Source organism: Stegastes partitus, unplaced genomic scaffold, assembly GCF_000690725.1.
Source record: "Stegastes partitus isolate 25-593 unplaced genomic scaffold, Stegastes_partitus-1.0.2 Scaffold887, whole genome shotgun sequence".
In the NCBI taxonomy this organism is placed as follows: Eukaryota; Metazoa; Chordata; class Actinopteri; family Pomacentridae; genus Stegastes; species Stegastes partitus.
The window spans coordinates 161,283-182,132 of NW_007578618.1; positions in this window are offsets into that span (position 1 = coordinate 161,283).

Consider the following 20,850-nt stretch of genomic DNA (forward strand, 5'->3'; position numbering starts at 1 on the left):
TTATTGAATAATTCAGTAACTACAGAAGCCGGGACGACACAAGACATGCAAGCATTGAGTGGCTCAGATCACCTGTGTGATGATGCCTGAGGCCATCTTGAGGGTGGCTCTTACAATCTGTGTTTCCATTGGTTCTGCAAGCTGCTGAACACTGACCGTAGAGAAGACTTTGGCTTGATTTAATGTAATAAAACAGACTTTGATTGTTACCTTTGGCCTGTCCTCCACTTTTGTTGTTGCCATCTGAGGCAGGTCACAACATCTACACCTGCTGTGTGAGTTTGAATGTATTTTTAATGCACGCTAGGCCTCACTTCATCACATTAGTCAGACAGAAACATGTTGCCCACCAAAACCACCGTGCAAGGTCAGATGTGTTCAGTTTAACAAGACGTAAATGATAAATGAGGCTGTTGTGGAAACATCTGCTAATTATCCCTGAAAAGGGATGCAGGAAATGCTGCGGTGGAGACCAAAAAGGAGCTAAAAAAAGGGGGAATATTGGACACAACGCCAAATCAAGCGGAATGATAATTGTAGCTTTGGTTAACTGTTTGTTAGGAAGTTTGTCAGATCAGATTGGAAGATAAATCAGTGTCCTGTTTACCCAAATGGTCAAACAAATGTCACACTCTGTCTGCAGGAATAATATCAGTGTGTCAAATACACAAGAAAATTAAAAAATCACTGAAACTGATTAAAAACAAGCCATGGGAATTGGCTGCAGGAAGCTAGAGTTTTAAAGGAATCCATCATTCAGCGTCATTTTTTTTCTTTCAGCAGGCTGTCAGCGCTGAAATGTAGGACAAAAAGAAACATCAAACAAATGTGGAGACATGCAAACTGTTGTAGGAGGCCATGAAGCACTTTGAGGTGTTTAACCACAATTTCCTGTCTGTGCAAAGCCAGTTAACCGACGGCCTCCACCTGCTGTACAACACACGTTCTGGTCTGCAAAAATAGCTTTGCATGACATGTTCACAACAGTAGGCTAAGAGACGTTTCAGAGTCAAGTCAAGCTTTCATGTGTCTGTTTTCGTCTGCTGTATTCTGTCACAACACAGAGATGCTTAAACTGGAAACTGCACTGTATTGTTATGCGTTAGCCTTTATTTCTCATTATTCCTGGTAATGAGAGGAAGACAACAGATAAAAAAAAAAGTAGCCGCCGCTGTTTGCTCTCTGCATCACAGAGGGTTCGGTTTGTTCTTTTGTTTGGTTTTACGATGGTTGTTGCTGAGTGAAGTACATGATATCTCGCCGTCACGCTTCGATGGTGATGGCAAGAACAGCATGCATGCTGGTATCTTTATTAAAGTGAGTTAGCGAGGAATCGCCCTCATGCATGAATCACGCATCAATAATGGCCTAATTTTACACATAATCCGGGATGATGACTGTACAGAAGAATAGAAAATGCGTGGCATAAATAGCATCGTGTCAATATCTTAGAGATCCCCCACAATTTCACAAAATATGTTTGCAGTGGAGCGAACGTCTTATTAAGAGAAGCGCTCTCTGATTTAAACCATCTCTATGCTATCTAGCCCTTCAAAAACCCAGTTAGAGTTGCACGGTGTTCTCTTTTTATTGCATTTTTCACTACATCTGGTGGACCAAGACAGACAGACTGAAGCTTCCAGCGTCTGAGCTTGTTGTTCAGGTGGAGGAGCAGCTCTACCAAACGGAGAGTTGTCGGTTCCAGTCCCCTCTGCATCCTAAAGAGGCTCTGGACAAGACATTGACCCCCAACTTGCTCCTCGCAGGGCATCTCCATTAGTGTGAAACAGGTGAATGAAAAAGTGTTTTGGAAGGCAAAAAAAAGTTCTGTATAAGAGCAGACCTTTTACAAGTATCGCTTTAACACATTCCCTGCATGCATCAGCTCTCCACATCCTTACATCTTTTTCCATCCTACAGAGCTCCAGATAATATTACTCTTGGATGGAGCACTTCAGGTGCAGCCGCCTCCTCCTCCAAGCCTGATTGTGTGTTCTGTTTCCACGCAGCCCAAAGCGATGGAGACATCCTTGTATTCGGAGAACAAATCATCTGTGTTGCCATCTGTTCTGCCACCGCTTCAACTCTATTTATTCTTTTGATCATTTTTTCACCAGGCCTTCAGACCTAATATCAACTTCACCTTCCACTTTACCCCGATCAATGTGAGCACATGCGTCGTGTTCACCTGAGCACCAGCCCCAAGTTTATTTCTTTGTTCTCTGTGCCCTGGTTTCGCTTTCCTTTCTCCTGCTGCCATTATGTCTTTGTTTGCTGTCATCTGAATGCAGCAAAGACACAGCGAGTTTCGTTTTTTTTTCTCCATCAATGGCATAATTTTGTACTTGCTGGTCAGTGGATGTTTGTCTCCACACCCTTTGCATTTAAACTTTTCTTTTGCTGCTGTTTGCTCTCTGGTGTATTCATATCTTCTGCCCGCATCTGTTTCACTTGTGTCTTAGCAGTTTCTGATGCTTGACAAATGATTATGGCTTTTTCCAGAGAGAAATCCGAAACGTCTCTCAGCAACGTCTGGCTCACGGAGTCACAATTGATCCCACACACTTCTCTTTCTCTAATTACATGTTTCCCAGGCACTGAATTCGCATGATTTCGCTCTTGTTTTGAGTTCACTTACATACTGACAGCCTCTCTGGACACTCGTGGAAATTTTTTGCTGTTGTTGTGACCAAATCTTCTCTTTCATCCTGATCTCTCAAGGAGAAGGTGTTGTACACTCCCAGCACCAGTCTTCTCCAGCCATATGCAAAAACAATGACAATTGCGCTCGAGTGTCTACTCAGCACTGACAGTTTGGGCAAAGAAACAGCAGTAAGAGACTGAAAAAGTGGAGTTATTCCTCCTAACAACCACATCTGCAGCAGGTATCATTACAGCTTGACTTTGAGATCTGCAAACAGAAGTCACATGCTCCATGCACCATCTAATCATGTATATCCGCAACCTCTCGCTCAGAAAATGCGACCCAAACCGTGCAAACATTTGCAGGTCATTCAGTCTGCATACGACAGCTCTATGAACTCGCTGCTTCACTCCTGCCTCCTTTTCTAAATTTTTTTAGTTCCCTCCACCTCCTGCGTTAATTCAGTCGCATTTTAAATTTATCTTTTAGCGAGTATTCGCGTTCATCAAACATCTCACTTTTCTCACATCTCTTCCGCGGCAGCAGCTCCCAACTGATCTAGCCAAACAATAAACATTTAATTTGGCAGAATAATTTACAAAGACGCGTAAAAGGAAACAAATAATGATTTGCACATCAGTCGGGAGGGAAATTTTTTGCTCAGATGTCTATTAATAACCCATAAAACACAACAGTACACCAGCTGCTTTTACTTGATGTCGGATCAGAACTTTTTTTTTTCATGGGTATCTTCCGTTCTTAGCAGTTAAAGCTGCTTAATTCATGCCGGCACTAATGGTGGAAAGCTTCGTGTCGTATTGCTGCTACTCACAAGGAGGCACTGAGCACAGAATAAATGCCCTTCTGTGCAGGTTGACACATTTTTTAATAAAGTTTAGCAGTCTTTAAATTGACTTCAAAGTTCAGTTCTGTGCAGTGTAGGGGCATATTCAGCTTGTGTGTCCATCTGTGTGTCTGGACATCTCATCCATCAGCTCTGCCCCTCTGATCTCTGCAGCCCTGCTGTCTTCAGTCACTACCTCGCTCACACTTGGGAACAGTTTGTCTTTAAAGTCACACCATCAGGTGTCCACGCTGGGCACCCGCTGTGTCAGGGCACTGATTGGGGAACGAAGGATTCGACAGATGCCCCACGCAACCTCAAACTTTTGTCCGAACATCTTAAACACTTCATGTACCGAGTTCTGCTCCACTAGCCTGTGATAAACACAGATCCGCCACAACATTAAAACCACTGACAGGTGAAAGGGAGAACATTGATTATGTTGCTACAGTGGCACCTGTCAGGCAGTGGGATATATTAGGCAGCAGGTGAGGAGTCAGTTCTTGAAGTTGATGTGTTGGAAGCAGGAATAAGGGGCAACGAAAGGGTCTGAACAGCCAATTTGTAATGACAGTTTTCCTGGTATGCAGTGGTTAGAACCAACAAAAGGTGTCCAAAGAAGGACAGCCGCTGATGATAAGGCTCACTGATGTGATGTGGGGAGCGAAGGCTGCTTTGTGTGATCCCAAAGAGGAGCCACTGGAGCAGAAATACTCGAAACTGGTGATGATAGAAAGGTGTCAGAACACACAGTGCATCATAGTTCGCCGCACATGGGGCTACAAATCCGCTGACCGCAGCCAAAGGTGGCAATAAGAGCATCCAAACACGACCATGAAGCAATGGAAGAGGGCGTCCCGGTGCGATGAATCAGGGTTTCTTTAACATCATGCGGACAGCCAGGTGTGTGCGCTTCATTTACCTGGGGAAGAGATGGCAGCAGGACGGGAAGAAGGCAAGCCGGCACATACGCTGTGAAGCTCTGGGCTATGTTCGACTGGGAAACGTCCTGGTATTCATGTGGATGTCACTTTGACACATCCCACCTACCTAATCACTGCTGCAGACCACATACTGTATGTTACAGAGTGCGTGGGTATTTCCCTCAGGGAGATGTGCTGTCCTTCATAAGTAATACAGTGCCCTCCAAAAGTTACCAGTAGAGAGGAGTGTGATGTTTCTGCTATTAACTTCGTGATTTTAGCTTTGAAATTACAGAACCGACTGCGTTGCGTTGATTATGCCGACGCTTTCAGGTCTGCGAAAGCAAGCTAATGTCTGACTGACAGGTGTAACTCACGTCCCAGGTTGTTTCATTTCGACTGTTTGCACATGAAAGGAAGTCTTATCTTTTCATCTGGAGCCAGAAGGCAAACGCCCACATGAAGACCGGAGAACTGACTACGAGAGAAAAAACAGCTGCAAAGAGAGGAGAAAACAAAAAGAGGCACTGAGAACCATAGCCCAGGAAATGGATATATGAAGTAAAACAGTGTGGAAAAAAAGAAAAAAAACACTGGTAGATTTGACAATAAGCACATGACAGGTCGCCCACGGAAAACAACTGCAGCTGATAACAGAAAAAAAAAAAGAAAGAAAGAAAAATCCCCAGAGCTGTGAAGAAGAACCCGAAAACAATGGTCAGCGCATCACTGCCATCCTGAAGAGCGTAGGTGTGAAAGTATCGCAGTTCACAGTTCGTGGAAGACGTCAGCAGGCAGGATTACAGAGGCTACGCTGCAAAATGCAAACCTCTAATTGGTGGCAAGAAAGGACAGATGGAAATTTGCCAAAAAAAAACACAAAGAAAAGCCTAAAAGAGCAAAGTTGTACGAACAACTGAGGCCAGAATGAAGCTTTAACAAAGTCAGACGCGGAGAGAGACAGGTTCCGTCATCCGAATCATTCCAGGCGTGACGTGGAGGTCAAATCGCGGCCACGTAGATGCTTGTGAAACTCAGAAGCGTTCAGTTAAATTTTATGCAGCCGCGTGCCAAGCAGTTCGTGCGATCTCATTAACCTGCAGTCTGCGACAAGACAATGACCCCAAACACGGTGCACGTCAAACAAAGCCTCCGTCGGTGCCAAAAAACTGAAAGTTTATACCCTAATGAGCATTTTACCAGCTGGAAAGGAGATTTAAGTAAGCGAGCATCCGTCACATACATCAACCGAAAGCAGGTGCTTTGAAGGCCAGGAAAAGCATTTTCCAAAGGAGCTACAGAACGTTTAGTCGTGTCAGCGGGTCGCAGACTTGATGCCGTCATCGTATCAAAGGAGCACGCAGCCAGATATTAGACTTTGTCACTTTTTATTTCCTTTGACATTCATTCCCTTAACTTACATTTGCACATGTGGGAAAAAGAAAGGGGACTCGACATTAAAATAGCTCTTTGTATAAAGTGACAAATAGCATGTGCATATAAATAGCCCAACATAAAGGATCGACGCTTGTCTATACTTGTTCCTCTCATTGCTTTGTTTTGAAGTTCAAATGCCTAAAGTGGGAAAAATATCACATATCCCTCCTCTGGTAACACACTTTTGGAGGGCGCCGGGTATTTTCAGATGATGTGCCCTTCATTCTGCCTCTCATGGGGCTCCTAGAGATTCTCTGTGAACGGCGATGCACCTCAGAACCATAAAGACTCTCTGATTGACACATACTGTCCATTGTTGTTGAATCAGCGGGACTCTTGAGGAGGACCTCATGCTGTCCGCTGCTTTGCAGTTTGTAAGCTCCATGTTGAGCTTTGTCAAAGGCTGGAGTCGCTATATTCAGTGCAGATGCAGACAGAGTGATAAATGAATGCAGAGGCAGCTCAGCGCGTTATGATATTATGACAGTATTAGGACTCTGACATCATGGCTGCATACGCCAGACATCTAGCGCAGGGTGACTGATATGAAAATAGAACTATTTCTGTGCGTGCATTATCTGTCTATTGTCTATCAGTGAATAGAAGCTTCGATTGTAATTTTCCTTTTTTCCTTTGGAGAGATTTTTCACGCCATCTCTAATCAACCCTTTTATTTGAGCTACTAGAATTGGTTTTAATCAATTTGACCCATTTCCACGTTTGAATTGTCTGAAATTCTGGTTATTCTCTGTTTTCCTCCCTGAAATTCTTTGACTTTGTGTTGAGGACACGCTGGCAAAATAGAAAAAAAGTGTCTCTGTTGTTATAACTGATTTTATTCTGTTCACTGGTTCTGACTTTACATTGCTGCAAGAGATTAAGCCAAACACAAAAGGCGTATGCTGTGAAAAACACTGCATTAATCTCCTCAGGGCTGGACTATTGCAACTCGCTGAACCTGGGTATTGGTTCGTCCGTGTTGTCACGTCTGCAACTGGTGCAAATTGATGCCGCGAGACTCCTGATAACAAAACATGGAAACCATCACACCTATATAACGCCGGCATCCGCACACTGGGTACCTGTGAAATAAGAACAGATTATACGGTTCTTTTATGTGATTGCAGGTTGGCATCTGGGTACATTTCATAACTTCTGTGTTCCTTCTCCTCCTCCTCAAGGCCTCTTAGATCCTCAGAACAGCTGCTGTTAAATGTGCAGCAGCTACAAAGCGTTCTTTTTTCAATTAAATGTTCCTCCTCCATCGACATTTTGAAGGAAAATCTCGAGGCCCACACATTTTCAGGTTTTGCTTTTTGCTCTTTGTGGTTTTAATATTCTATGATTTTGTATTTGATCTATTTTAAATATTGATTTTGAAAGTTTTTATCCTGTTTTCTGTCTTGTAAGGTGTATGGTACCAACTCTTGTGGCTTTTAAACACGTTCTCTAAATAAACTGGATTAGATTTTAACCGCTGCAGGGTGGTGCAGTTGGTAGCACTGTTGCCTCGCAGCAAGAAGGTTGCCGGTTCGCGTCCCGGTGGGGGCACCGGAATCTTTCTGTGTGGAGTCTGCATGTTCTCCCCGTGCAGCGTGGGTTCTCTCCGGGTTCTCCAGCTTCCTCCCACAAAGTCCAAAAACATGTTGAGCTTAATTGGTGATTGTAAATTGTCCGTAGGTGTGAATGTGAGTGTGCTTGGTTGTCTGTCTCTAAGTGTAGCCCTGTGATAGACTGGTGACCTGTCCAGGGTGTCTCCTGCCTTCACCCTGAGTCAGCTGGGATAGACTCCAGCCCCCCGCGACCCTAGTGAGGATTAAGCGGTGTATAGATGATGGATGGATGGATGGATAGATTTTAACCACTGTGGTCCCGACTGACAAATCTCTACACGTATGGCTCAGATTTAGATTTCTTGTTCTTGCACGAGGCCCAGTGAGTTCCAAAAATCTCATGTTTTCTCTGTTTTCTGCTGTCATAGTGCAGATTATTCCTAAAGTTACCAGCCAGTTGTGGAATCGAGTTTAAAATTCTGCCGTTCACTTCTGAAGCACGTCATGGTTCTGCTTGCGGCGATGTTGCTGAATTGCTGCTTCCCTCTGATCCAGCCTCAGATCCTCAGGCAGAGCCCTGCTGGCTGCACCTCAGTCCCAGCTTAAGACTAAAGGTGGCCGGGTTGGAGCTGGAGCTGCCTCCCCGCGGATCTACAACCTGTTGGATCAGTGACATCCTTCGATTTTAGCGCGAACATGTGTTCTCTGTTTTATTATTTATCCTTACAGTCGAAGCTTTTTCCTCCTGTATTACTTTGATTGCCCGATTTTATTTGCCTCAGACCTAAAATCCTGGTTCAACCATGCAAATCACTCTGCAATTTTGTTTTGAAAAGCTCTGCATGAATAAAATTTATTATCATCATTTTTATTCTAAAGTATGCCAGTAAACCACAGCAGAAGCAGCCTTCCTGTTTTATGCTCTTGGATTTACTTTAAAACTAGAATCAGAAGCAAGACGAGCAGCATATTTTACCTTTACTTCGGTTTCACTTGCCACAGTTTCAGGCTTGCTGTGAGCTCTGAGACCTAGTTCTCGTTGAGTTTAGTAGCAATGGGTTTATTTTGGCCCTAATTAGCAATTTTCCAAAATAAATGCACATAGAAGTAATGAGCAAAAAGGCATTAAACGAAAAAGAAAGAACAAAAGATGTCAGCTGGAGATTTAGATTATTGTACCGACACTTTTTACACAATGTTCTGTTTCCCTTCCAGGTTTAGACAAATGCTTGAGTTGAAATCTGCTCCCATGGAAACATCGAGCTACACTCAGTGGCCCATAATGACAAAGCATAAACAAGCTTTTATTACCATTCAGATTAAAAATCAAAACTCGAACTCTCTCATTTACAAAAAAGCATTTAGACGATGGCATCTAAATGGTGGTCAGCTGCATCCTGTTTGCCTATTACCTCTGAGACGTGCCGCCGGAGTGGCTTCTGCCCTTAAGTGGCCCTGCAGAGGCCCCTCGACTTAAACCCCTCAGAGCATCTGTGGAGAGACCTGAAGATAGCAGCTCACAGATGCTTCACATCCAATCTGATGGTGCTTGAGCGGATCTGTCAGGAAGAATGGGATAAACTGCTCAAATCCAGCAGGAAACCAGCCCAAGAAGAAGCACCGCTGTAAAGGATGCCAAGTTATAACTTCTGAGAGTCTGAACACTTTTCTGAATGAGAGACTTTTGGATTTTTAATGCATTTGGGTAGATTGATGGACATCATCTCTTCCATCCATCATGTGTGAACATTTCTTGGACTATCCCACGACTACATGTTAAAAAAAGAGTAAAACTAATGAACTAACTCCACCAACAAGCATCATCCGGGTAGCAAAAGCCTGCTGTAGTATTTCTTGATGCTGCAGAGCTCCAGTGTTGTCCAAAACCTATTAAAAACACATCAGTGCACCTCACCCTTGCACCGTGTGACATGTTCCTTTATTGCATTGCACTGTAGTTTATTCTGAGTCAATCCCAAATACAATGTCCTGCCGCAGCGAATAACTCACTCCAAAATATTCCCCTGCAAAAGGACTGCTGACTTCAGCTTGAGTAATGCTTGCAAAAAAACAAACAAAACAACCTAAAAATACTTTGAGAAATGAACAAACAGGCCGAACAGATCAGGATGTATTAATGCCATTAGAAACAAGACCAACATTTAACTCAGAGAGAAAATATGGTGCGTTTATGTAGAAATATTAAATTCACAGTACAAAAAAAAATGAATCTTTTTTTTTTTTGCTGTGGATTTTCAGTGTTGCTGTGATGGATCGAGGCAATTTTGGTCAGGAGTTCACTCCTGGGCCCGTTTCAGCATCACTTCCAGGAGATGCTGCGGTAAAAAGGCCTCTTATTTGCAGAGTTATATCAAGATATATGGACAATCTTGTTGCAGTTGTCATAGTTATTTTTGGCATGCAGGCGAAGCAATAAAGCAAGATGATGAATTGTCACTGTATTTATGTTTATCAAGCAGCCGGGGCCACTACACTTGAACTCCTTGCGTGTGTGTGTGAGTGTGGCATTTCTCAGGTGTTAATAGCCACAAATTACCATTTTGAAGCACTGCTCAGTCGACACCACTGGCAGGCAGACGCCTACGGATGTTGTAGGTGTGGAGAATCCAATGAAAGGAAAACGTATCATTATTTTGCTTATTTTTTTAACTAATTGGAAACTGTATTTTATATTCTGTTTTTTTTTTTTGCACTGCAGTTTGCAGTTTCTGAGGCTCCAGAGCGAAGAATAATATATGAGTCATGCATTCATTTAGGTGTTTTTTAAACCTTTGACACGCCTGGGGAGACGAGGGATAAAGCATCTTCTTTTAATATATTTGTGACAGGATTGTAAGAAAAGTAGCTGCTGCTTTCTCTGGAGTCAGACTATGCAAAGCCCCTCCTATACAAAACAAATGCAGCTTTAAATCACAATCTCAAAACAAATAGATCTTTTTCTTTCTCATTAGCAAACAATGCCCTCTCAGATGTGAATGTACGCACTTCTACATGCAAACAAGTCATGTCTTGCATGCAGAAATACATGCATACATGCAAAACATCACTTGTAGAAACTAGTAAGTCGTCTTAAAACGTCTTGCTGCGATCCTATTAAACAGCTGGTTGCACTCAGGTTGCAGTCAAATAGCCTTTCTTTTTTTGCATAGGAAGGTTTCTAACTAAGCAAAACGATTCAGAAGAAGGAAAGAAGCAATAAAGAGCAGCGGTGTTTCTTCTTTGGAAGCTGCAGGTGAAGCAGCTGGTTGCTGAAGGAGCTGCCTAATGCTGCCGGCTTCTCATGCAGGAGGTGGTAGACGTCGTCTCTTAAGGATGAAAGCCTGGCCATCATCCTTCTGTCTCCCCTGATCTGAGCTCTGATCTGTTCATGGAGTCTCTCTGCTGGTGAGACGCTGCTGCCTCAACAGAACAACGCAGAGAAAATGTCCGACTGGAGTCATAAAAGCTCCTAATGATTGCCTCCTGAACCAAAAAAAAAAGAAAAAAAAAGACCTGAATCTCATCAGCAGAGGGTGTCTGTTCAGGCCTTTCCTCTTTTGTGTAGTGGATTAATATTGCAGTCATTTTTTAGTTGCATATTTATAGCAGTTGGAGCTTTAATGTGTTTGTTGTACCGGAGCCGCGGCGGCACATCTGCTCGACATCGCAGCTGCATAAAAACAGCTGGATGAGACTGAAATCTCATGCTACACTTATCATTTCCACATTATTCTCCAAAACTGGCTCCCACTTCTTAAGCACTGACTCATTATCTCTAAGTTCTTAAGTTCTAATATTATTGGGCTGAGTGCTTTTTTTAAATGAGCATCTATTGACATAAACATCATAGATTTAGTTGTGAGGCCAAACTTCACAGCACTCCTGTGTTTACATTTTGGTTTTTAGCCAAATTAAAAAGAAGAGCCCAATAACTTGAGGGATTTACTGCAAGCAGGTGGTGGTAAGAAGCGCTTAAAGCACTAATCTAAAGCTAACAGAGGCATTAAGTGTTCAGAAAAAGTCAATTGAAATGTCAATTGCAATTATTTGTATGATAATTATTAGTCTATTAAAATTTCAGGATTGTGTCGGGCCTGTGGGTGAAAATAAGAAAAAAAAAAGTTCATGTTTGTGTTTTGATCTGCTCCAAAAAAAAAAAAAGAAAAAAAAAAGGAGGTGGGAGATGGAAGCTGAGATCTATCAAGTACAAAATTATTGTCTGGGCTTTTGCCAGCTTTTTAAAAGGCCACAGTGAGACCGTTTTCATGGCCAAACATATTTCTGGAGCTGCAGCGCTGCTCGTTAATGTTTTACTTTTATTAAGCAAAAACATCCTTGGATTAAAAATTAAATAAAGATCTTAAAAACTAAATGTGCCGTAGATAGTAACAGAAGAACAACAAAAAGATGTTAGAATTATGCCTGTGTAATCCTTGCAAAAACATTTCATAAGTAACGTGTAACCATCACTTATGCTGCATCCTGTGTACAGCAGCAGAACCCACCCAAAGGAGTTCTCTCCAGGTCCTAAGCTGACCTCTTCTCTCGCTCTGATTATTTTAACATGGAGCATTCTGATTAAATACTAAAGTGTGACCACATCTCAGGGTAATGCTGATTTAGCCACAGTAATAAACACCCAGAATAACACTGTGCACGTCCCTCCTCGTGCCACCAAAACAGCCCTGACCTGTCGGGGCATGTACATGACAGCTCTGGGGGACCCGAGGTTTCCCAGCAGATCATTGCACTGTAACAAGACAATTAATTAACCCGTCTATGGTGTTAATATTGTGGCTAGTTGGTGTACAACCCCCCCCCCCCGAAAGTGTCATTTTTACACCAACCCAACAGTTTATTTATTTTTTTTACCCTGTTTTCAGTCTTTCTGCTGAGCTAAGCGGAGCTAAGCGGAGCTAATCTTCTCATCTCTAACAAACGGCTGCATTTTTCAAAATCAAGTCAAAGAAGCTTCAAGAGGGGATGTTTTCAGGTCATCTTGTGGCAGGTATTGATGGCCTCTCCTTGAGAGTGCATTTATGTGTAGAGGCAGTGCAGTGTCACCGTGCTGTATGCAAAGTCTTGCTTTTTTTTTTTTCTCTTTTCGCTGTCTGCGTGGTGCTTGACCTCGGGCCTGACAGAGCATACATCTGAAGAGGAGGCAAAGGAAGCGATATTTACAGCTCAACCTTCATTGATTTTTTTTTTTTTTTCATGTGCATTCAGACTACATTACAGCCCCTGCTGGCTCTTTATTATGTCTTATTTTTAGAAGAAAAGACACATCTGTAGGCACTGGCGCTGCAGGATTCTTTTAGTAATTTGTTTAACGATAGACAGAAATAGAGTTGGATAATAACCGGCTCGTGTTCCTGTGTGGTATAAACTTGTTGTAAATCACTTGCCGACAAAAGCGTCAGCAAAATTAATTTAATGTAATTAATTTAAACCTTTGCGTTTCTTTGCCTCGGGTTGGACAGAGTGGTGATCTATAACACCGGCCTCTGCCCAGACCTCCACCACCTGTTGCACAGCTACAGTCAGGAGAGTTTCTTCCACATCATCGACCCATTTAGAAGCATCTGAATCTATCATATGCTGCGAAAGAAAGCCAGTGGTATCATAACCCTGGACACTGCCTGTTTTTTTTCAAATGTACAAAAAATCCCCAGCTTTTTCCCATAAAGATGGACGTAGCAACTGGCCCTGAAAAATGAAGCCAACCCGGAAGTGTCAAAAACCTGCAATATCACTACGTCCACTAGTCCTGGCTCCAAAAAGCCCTGGCTCCCATAGAAAGGAATTGGAAAAGAAGTGATCACAAATCACAAAATACCGCATTCCTACAGCTCAGGATTTCTTTCTTATTAGTTTTCATAGTCAAATCCAGAGATCAGGTGGCCAATCTGAAAATAAATCAATACTGAATTTTTAAAAAATCGTCAACATGTTGCGGGGCAAGGGGCGTGGCTGGTTTGATTGACAGTCGGCAGCGACCATACAGATGAAGCGAGCAGAAGGCGGTAAATGTGGGCGGGCAGAGAGGGCCCGCCTCTCAATCCGTCTGACCAATCGCTGCTCCTATGGCTCCGCCCCCCTCTGACGATTTTTGCGTCACTGGCTCCAAAAATCCAAGATGTCAACCAGGAAGTAGCAAAACCCTGGCTTCATTTTCTCAGTGCAGAAACCAACGGATGAAGTCTCGGAAGCTACGTCCATCTTTTATACAGTCTATGCTTTTTCCCCTTAAGCTGTAGACTCCACTTTATTAACTGCAAGACCCTGAAATCTATCAGCACAGATGCAGTGGCCACTTCCTGCTGTCTGCCCTTTAACGCTGTCATTCTTAGTGTGTCTTTTAACTTGTCTATTAGTTGACTTTTTTTTTGTAAACTGAAGAGCTGCTAAACAGATTTCCGTTATATTTTTGCACAATGACAAATAAAGATCTATCTTGTAAACTGGCTCTTCTCAAAGTATGGATGGGATGTGCACCAGTTTGTCACACTTAATGCCACTAACCTGTTATTAAATATGATAAATCATATCACAAGTTATGATCTATCGTATTTAATAGTGATTTATTCTCTTCTGTCTTTCTCATTTCCTTGTTCCACTCGTCAAACCTGAATTCATGTTCCGCAGACAGGCCACTTCCTCGCTGAGAACCACATTTTTACCAAGAGAGGAAGGTAAGTGGCCCCCTGCCTCAGTGGAGGAGGGATGTCGGGCTTTAATATTCTGGAGCACATCTATAAGTGGGAGCCCGACAGAACGGCATCCGTATGGAAGGTGATAGTTCAGCCGAGATAAAACAGCCGTTTTAGCACGGTGATTTAATTCCATTTAAAAACCAGTACTGTGAGAATCGGCTGCAGCACTGGGATAATCGGTGAATTACCCTATTTGTAAATGCCTCCGCGCCTCACAGGATGGCGGAGAGGACTTCAGTGCATTTGGCGCTTGAGAAGTTTGGAGAGCGGTTCAAGATTCCACCTGAGTTGTGTCACATAATTCAAACTCCACTGAGCTCCCCCGCCGTTCAGCCGCTGGAGAAGATCCATGCGGACGCCCGACTGTGGGGCTTCAAAGACGAGCTGATCCCAAATGTGAGCAACACGCTGAGGACAGCGGGGCTGTTGTGTTCAGACGGACAGAGCTGATGGATGGGACGAACAAACAGTGAGGGATGGACAGATTTAGAGTCACATGTATGTATTTGTCAGTTATATCTACAGTATGTTTTTAGTCACTTGACCAGAATGTTTCTACATAAACTATCTTAAGAGGCACTGAAAGGATTCAATTTTGTGCAGACATTAATGCTCACCTGAAGATGAACCGTACTGCTTTTTGTGCTGTGAAATATCTTAAAATCTACTTCATGGATTAGCTCAACTATTTTATTTTTTGTGGTCCCAAGAGGATGAACCCTATCGCTCTTTGTGATCCAGGCTTTTCCTCCAGCAGGTCAAAATCTTCACTTTTGCTGCGAAATATCTTAAATTCTACTTAATGGATTAGCTCAATTATTTCATTTCATTCAGAAAGCACAGGGATATTGCCACATTTTTCTTCCCAAGAGGATGAACCCTGTTGCTTTTTGTGATCCAGGCTTTTCCTCCAGCAGGTCAAAATCTTTACTTATGCTGTAAATTATCTCAAAATCTACTTAATGGATTAGCTCAGTTATTTTATTTCATTCAGAAAGCACAGGAAGTATTGCCATTAAAATTTGCGCAGACATTTGTGGTCCCAAGAAGATGAACCTACAGTTCAATTCCTCCAGTGGCAGCAAGTTAAAATTTTTCACTTATGCTGCGAAATATCTTAAATTCTACTTAATGGATTAGCTCAGTTATTTTATTTCATTCAGAAAGCACAGGGGTATTGCCACATTTGTCTTCCCAAGAGGATGAACCATTGCTGCTTTTTGTGATCTGCACATTTCCTCCAGCAGGTCAAATCTTCAGTTATGCAGTGAAATGTCTTAAGATCTAATGGATAAGCTCGAAAATTTTATTTTTTAAAAACCACAAGAAGCTTTGTCATTAATGTTTTTGCAGATATGCATCACCAGTGGATGAACCCTATTGTGTGAAGCTGGCTTTTCCTCCAGTGGAAGCAAATCAAATCTTCACTTATGCTGCAAAATATATTAAATTTAATTGGTGGATTAGCTCCATTTAAAAGAAAAAAATCCCCAAAAAGTTCAAAAGCCATGAAAGTATTGCCACTGCATATTTTTTGCCAACATTCATGGTCCCCTGAGGACGTACCTTCCAGACTTTTGTTATCCTGTCTTTTCCTCCAGTGGCAGCAAATCTTTACTTGAAATATCTTAAAATCTACCAAATGGATTAGTTCAATTATTTCTAAAAAGCACTGAAAGCATTTTGCAGATATTTATCCTCAGAGGATGAACCCTACTGACTTTTGTGATCCTGGCTTTTCCTCCAGCAGCACCAACAAGTCCCTCAGTATGAATTACTTTCGTGATCTCCTGAGCATTCTCATGTCATTGACAGAAATGACAGAAGGATCTCCGGTTTTCTAGATCTTTCTAGTTTTCCTCCCCTTATTGTGCATTTACTAACTGCTGATACGTATTAGAAATGTTCCATGTAGTAGCCAATCAGGGAGCAGCATGTCGACACTGTCGTCACGTCCTTCTGCATGTCATCAACTGACCGAAAATAGCCAAAACCAATCTTTCATTGCATTCTTTAATAATTACCACTTGATCAATAAAAGAGCTGCACCACCGACGAGCCGTCTGAAATTTTAGAAATTAGAAATTACCACCACGTTACTGAGGAATATAGTTAAACTGCCACTTTCAGTGACGCTCCTGCCCGACACTGTCATTATGTTTGTACTGTCATTATTGTCACGCTGACATTACCATTTAGCTCAAAGCACCTCTTTGCCTCACAGAGCTGCCGCCTTTGACTCTTAGTGCTGTTTAATTGAGCTTTTAGCTAAAAGGTCACGCAGGAATACAATGCCCACGCCGATATTTTGCAGTCTCTTCTGTCATCATCATACTTATTTTGTCTGCGCCGTCTTTGCAGGCAGAACTGATTTGCTCCTTCAGCACCACAACATCACCAGCGTCGAGGCCCTCGGGGATCTGTGACCGGCTCTTTAGTATCTTTATCCTTATCAATTGGTGTAATTGACAGCATCTATGCTAAAGTAGTAAAAATGTGTTACTATCAGTGGACTGTTTTTATAGGCGTTGTCAGGCTGAGACCATTGGGGTTGCACAAATGCTTGTTAATTTGTTTTTTCAGCAAAGCGCTCCAGGGCAAAAACTCATTTTTTTGGTCACTTACTCTTATAATTTGCTTATGCAGGCAATACTGCCATGTAGAAGCACATGAGAACTAGTATATAGTACAAAACACTTTTTGATATAACACCCAGTTGACTGCAAATCTCGAATGGTTGCCAAAGTTATGATTTTTTAAATTGCTGATGGGGCTCATAAGGCAACAGCAGCTTAAAGTACATAAAATAAGAACACGGAAGACATTTACACCAAAAGTTTCCTTGTTCTGCTCTGGGAAACCCACCCAAATGAGACATCACGCTGTGTCCATCCGGCCTTTTGTTGTGCATTTGCTGTCTTTTGGCTGCAAGTTCTGGGTCAGAGTTGCATTGTTCAGGAGTTTCCCCGAGTTCTTCAAAGTCGGTTTCATCCACACAGTCTGTACAAGAAAGAAAGAAAAAATCAAAAGCTTCAGCTAAATCCACAGCTGAACCTAAATCCTGCACACTTTAACTAATGAAAACATGCACAACAGATTCTTTACTTAGGTATAAGAACAGAGGCATCTTTATATCATCTGTAAATTTTCCAATAATAATAATAGAATATCTTTGAATTTCAATAAAACCAGTGTGCTGTGAGGACAGGTGTAGGGAGCATATGGGGGACAAACATCATGGTGGCACAAAAAAATGATAGCTGTATCCAAAAGCAGGAGAAAGAAATTTTTAAAAATGATAGCAAGAGAAAAAGACTTACAAGACAACTTGATTTCAACAACTAGGAGCGCTGCATTGTGTTGCCTTCATGAACAAACTATTCCCTCACTTCTCCTCTAGCACAATCACATATATAGGGAAGGGGGGAGGGGTTTGCCTTTTCACTTCAAACTGGCCAATCAGGACACATCTACAATCCAATCATATTCGAGATCCCGCCTACTCAGGGGAACCTATGAAACAGCTGCTTTGGAGGTGCGACCCCTCTTTAACCTCCAGGACAAGATGGCCTCCACAAGGAAGAAGCTCAGGTGAGGACTTGTTTTTAACGGGCTGCTTGCTTTATTCAGACAAATAAACTTAACTTTAAATAGTCATTTATTTCCTCTGTGGACTAAATCCAAAAAACAAACAAACTAAATGGTGTGTTGTTCATGTCCACCTCTCTACACCATAGACTGTATAAAAGATGGACGTAGCTACCGTGACGTCACCCGTTGGTTTCTGCACTGAGAAAATGAAGCCAGGGTTTTGCTACTTCCTGGTTGACATCTTGGATTTTTAGAGCAAAATCGTCTGAGGGGGGCGGAGCCATAGGAGCAGCGATTGGTCAGACGGATTGAGAGGCGGGCCCTCTCTGCCCGCCCACATTTACCGCCTTCTGCTCGTTTCCTCTGTATGGTCGCTGCTGACTGTCAATCAAGCCAGCCACGCCCCTTGCCCCGCAAAATGTTGACGATTTTTAAAAAAATTCAGTATTGATTTATTTTCAGATTGGCCACCTGATCTCTGGACTTGACCATGAAAACTAATAAGAAAAAAAATCCTGAGCTGTAGGAATGCAGTATTTGGTGATCTGTGATCACTTCTTTTCCAATTCATGTCTATGGGAGCCAGGGCTTTTTGGAGCCAGCAGCTAGTGGACGTAGTGATTGCAGGTTTTTGACACTTCCGGGTTGGCTTCATTTTTCAGGGCAGGTTGCTACGTTCATCCTTTATACAGTCCATGCTCTACACAAATGGTTTGCATGTGTTCGGACAGGGAGCTTGTGCTTGCTAACACAGCTCTTGTTTGGTCAGAACTGCTTGTTTGCATGTGGTTGAATGGTGGCTGGTTGTGCTGTTAAAATGCAACTGTACAGGAACAACTGTGACGAAATGGTGCTGAGAAAGGTTCTGCCAGAAAAATAGTACTGAATAATGATTCTGGTTCTATTTGTGCAAAGTCATTTAACAGACTTCATTAGTGGCTTCCTTGCCACTCCTTGGCTTTGCAGCTGGTTACTATTTTGTAATTCTTACATTTTCAGTGGAGTTTGCATGTTCTCTCAGTTGTGCGTTGACAAGATTCACAAGTCCAAAAATCAAGAGGGATACACAAAAGCTAGATACATCTCACCTTATTAAAAGCAGCACCTCGAACACCCATGGAGGAAAGCATAGCTCAATTTAAAGCCTATTATGAGACAAGTTTAGCAGAAGTTTTCTTAGATCATCTTGGCTCATTAATCATCCCGATAATTGCAAACCTTTGCTGTCTGAACCGTCGTCGGTCAGCTGATTTTGCACAGTTCAAACGGCTTAAACGGCTGCAGAATCCACACTTACTTTCACATTTACAAAGCCGTTTCCATTCTGCAAATTATTTTTAATAACCCGCCCGGACACTAAAGAGACACCTGAATGGCTGTTTCAAACCCCAGATGCATCATTTCTGCACGTGTCCACATTAGAGACAGGTGCAGCATCCCGGTGCTCGTCTTGGTGAGCTTCCCAGTGGGCTTTTTTTTTCTTCTTCTTACCCTCCAGAATTTAAATATTTGTATTTAATAAGAAATCAGTTAAAAGAATTTGCAATTAGTTTTAATTATGGATGACAGTTTTAGGCTTGCCAGCCAGACAAAAAGGTGCAAATGCAAGCGGTATACTAAAACCAACCAGGCGAAAAATTAGTATAAGATTTGAATCTAATCTTGCTGTACATAATAAACGGTTTCAGTATTTGCAGTGGCTTTCTGTGTTTGGCTGTTTTTCACTTTGCAGCATGCATTAAAAATGTTTTGTATTATGTTAATGTGGTTCTACTAAATTGCATTTATCTGACGGCTATAGTTAGAAAATAAGATGTTACATACAAAAATGTGATTATGAAATTGGATGCATTGTTATCAAACAGCTCCACTTCACAATAAGCTTTATTTTAATGATAACACAATACAGCAAATCAAGACTTTTACTTGTGATGCTTGATTAGATTTTCATGATAGTAGTTTTAATTATAGTGGGGTATTTTTAAAAACATATTAAACTTGTCCTCTTTCTTAAGAATCAGTTATTTCTTCCACTAGTTGAGCATCAGTTGTTTTTTTTTTATTACCTTAACTATTGCGATGCACTGTGCACGGTTCACTTCACCCTCAACAAAGCCGGTAACGCCCTCAGATGCATCAGCCAGAGAGACGGAGACAAGCTCAAGTGAGGAAATCACAGAGATTGGGGGGAAAAAAATAGGCTGCATGAAACCTTTTATTCTGCAGTCAGCGGTTCTGCATCAGGAGGACAATACACATCAACTTTCAGCAAGATGGTGTTTACAATACATTAAGAGCGCTAATACGCCAGACACTACCTGCACGCTGAAATATTGTTAAGGAGCTGTTTAAGCCGGCTGATGAAAAGATAAAACTGCTAATTATTGATGGGAAAATTGGACGGTGGCACTCCTGTGAGCCCCGTAATGTTTTTTATTATGAGCCCATTTCCTTTGAAATGTACCTTGCCTTTCTGTTATGTGCATATATTTGTGGCATTCTCTGACTGTTCTCACAGATTTTACTGGATATCTAATAGTCCACAGTTGTCCTGGTGACATATACAGTCTGTTCTCCTCCACAGTAGGAGCAAAATAATCAGCGTTAACCTGAAATGACCGTGAATGCATATGAATGGATGTGAGCATAAGTATGATTCATAAATTAACGGAAACAAATAAGACTCATTTCATGCTAAATGACTACTCTGTTCGCCACATCATCATCATGTGAGTCACCTCGCGCTCAGCTGTCGCTACGTTTCAACACATTAGCGCAGTGATGTTTGCACTCGCGAGCACATCATGTGAACTTGCCTTCGTCCGTAAACAAACATAAATATCGGAAAAACAATGATGTTAGCTCATTAACGGAACACATGAAATGAGCCAAGAAACATGCTGTCGATACGGGCTTGGTTTCCCCGAGATGTGTTTTTTAGCGTCGTTGCAAATGCCAATGGAGGTTTCAAATGAGGTTTTCTGATTTTCTGGAGGAAAACCCAGACGTTCTGGTTCCACTGCTGCTTTTTATTGGCTTTTTTATCACTGTAGGAACTTAACAACTTGTAGCTCGAGGGTTTCCACACCCCGAGTCTTTGGACAAAACTCTACATTACAAACATACTGAATTATGTCTCATTTCT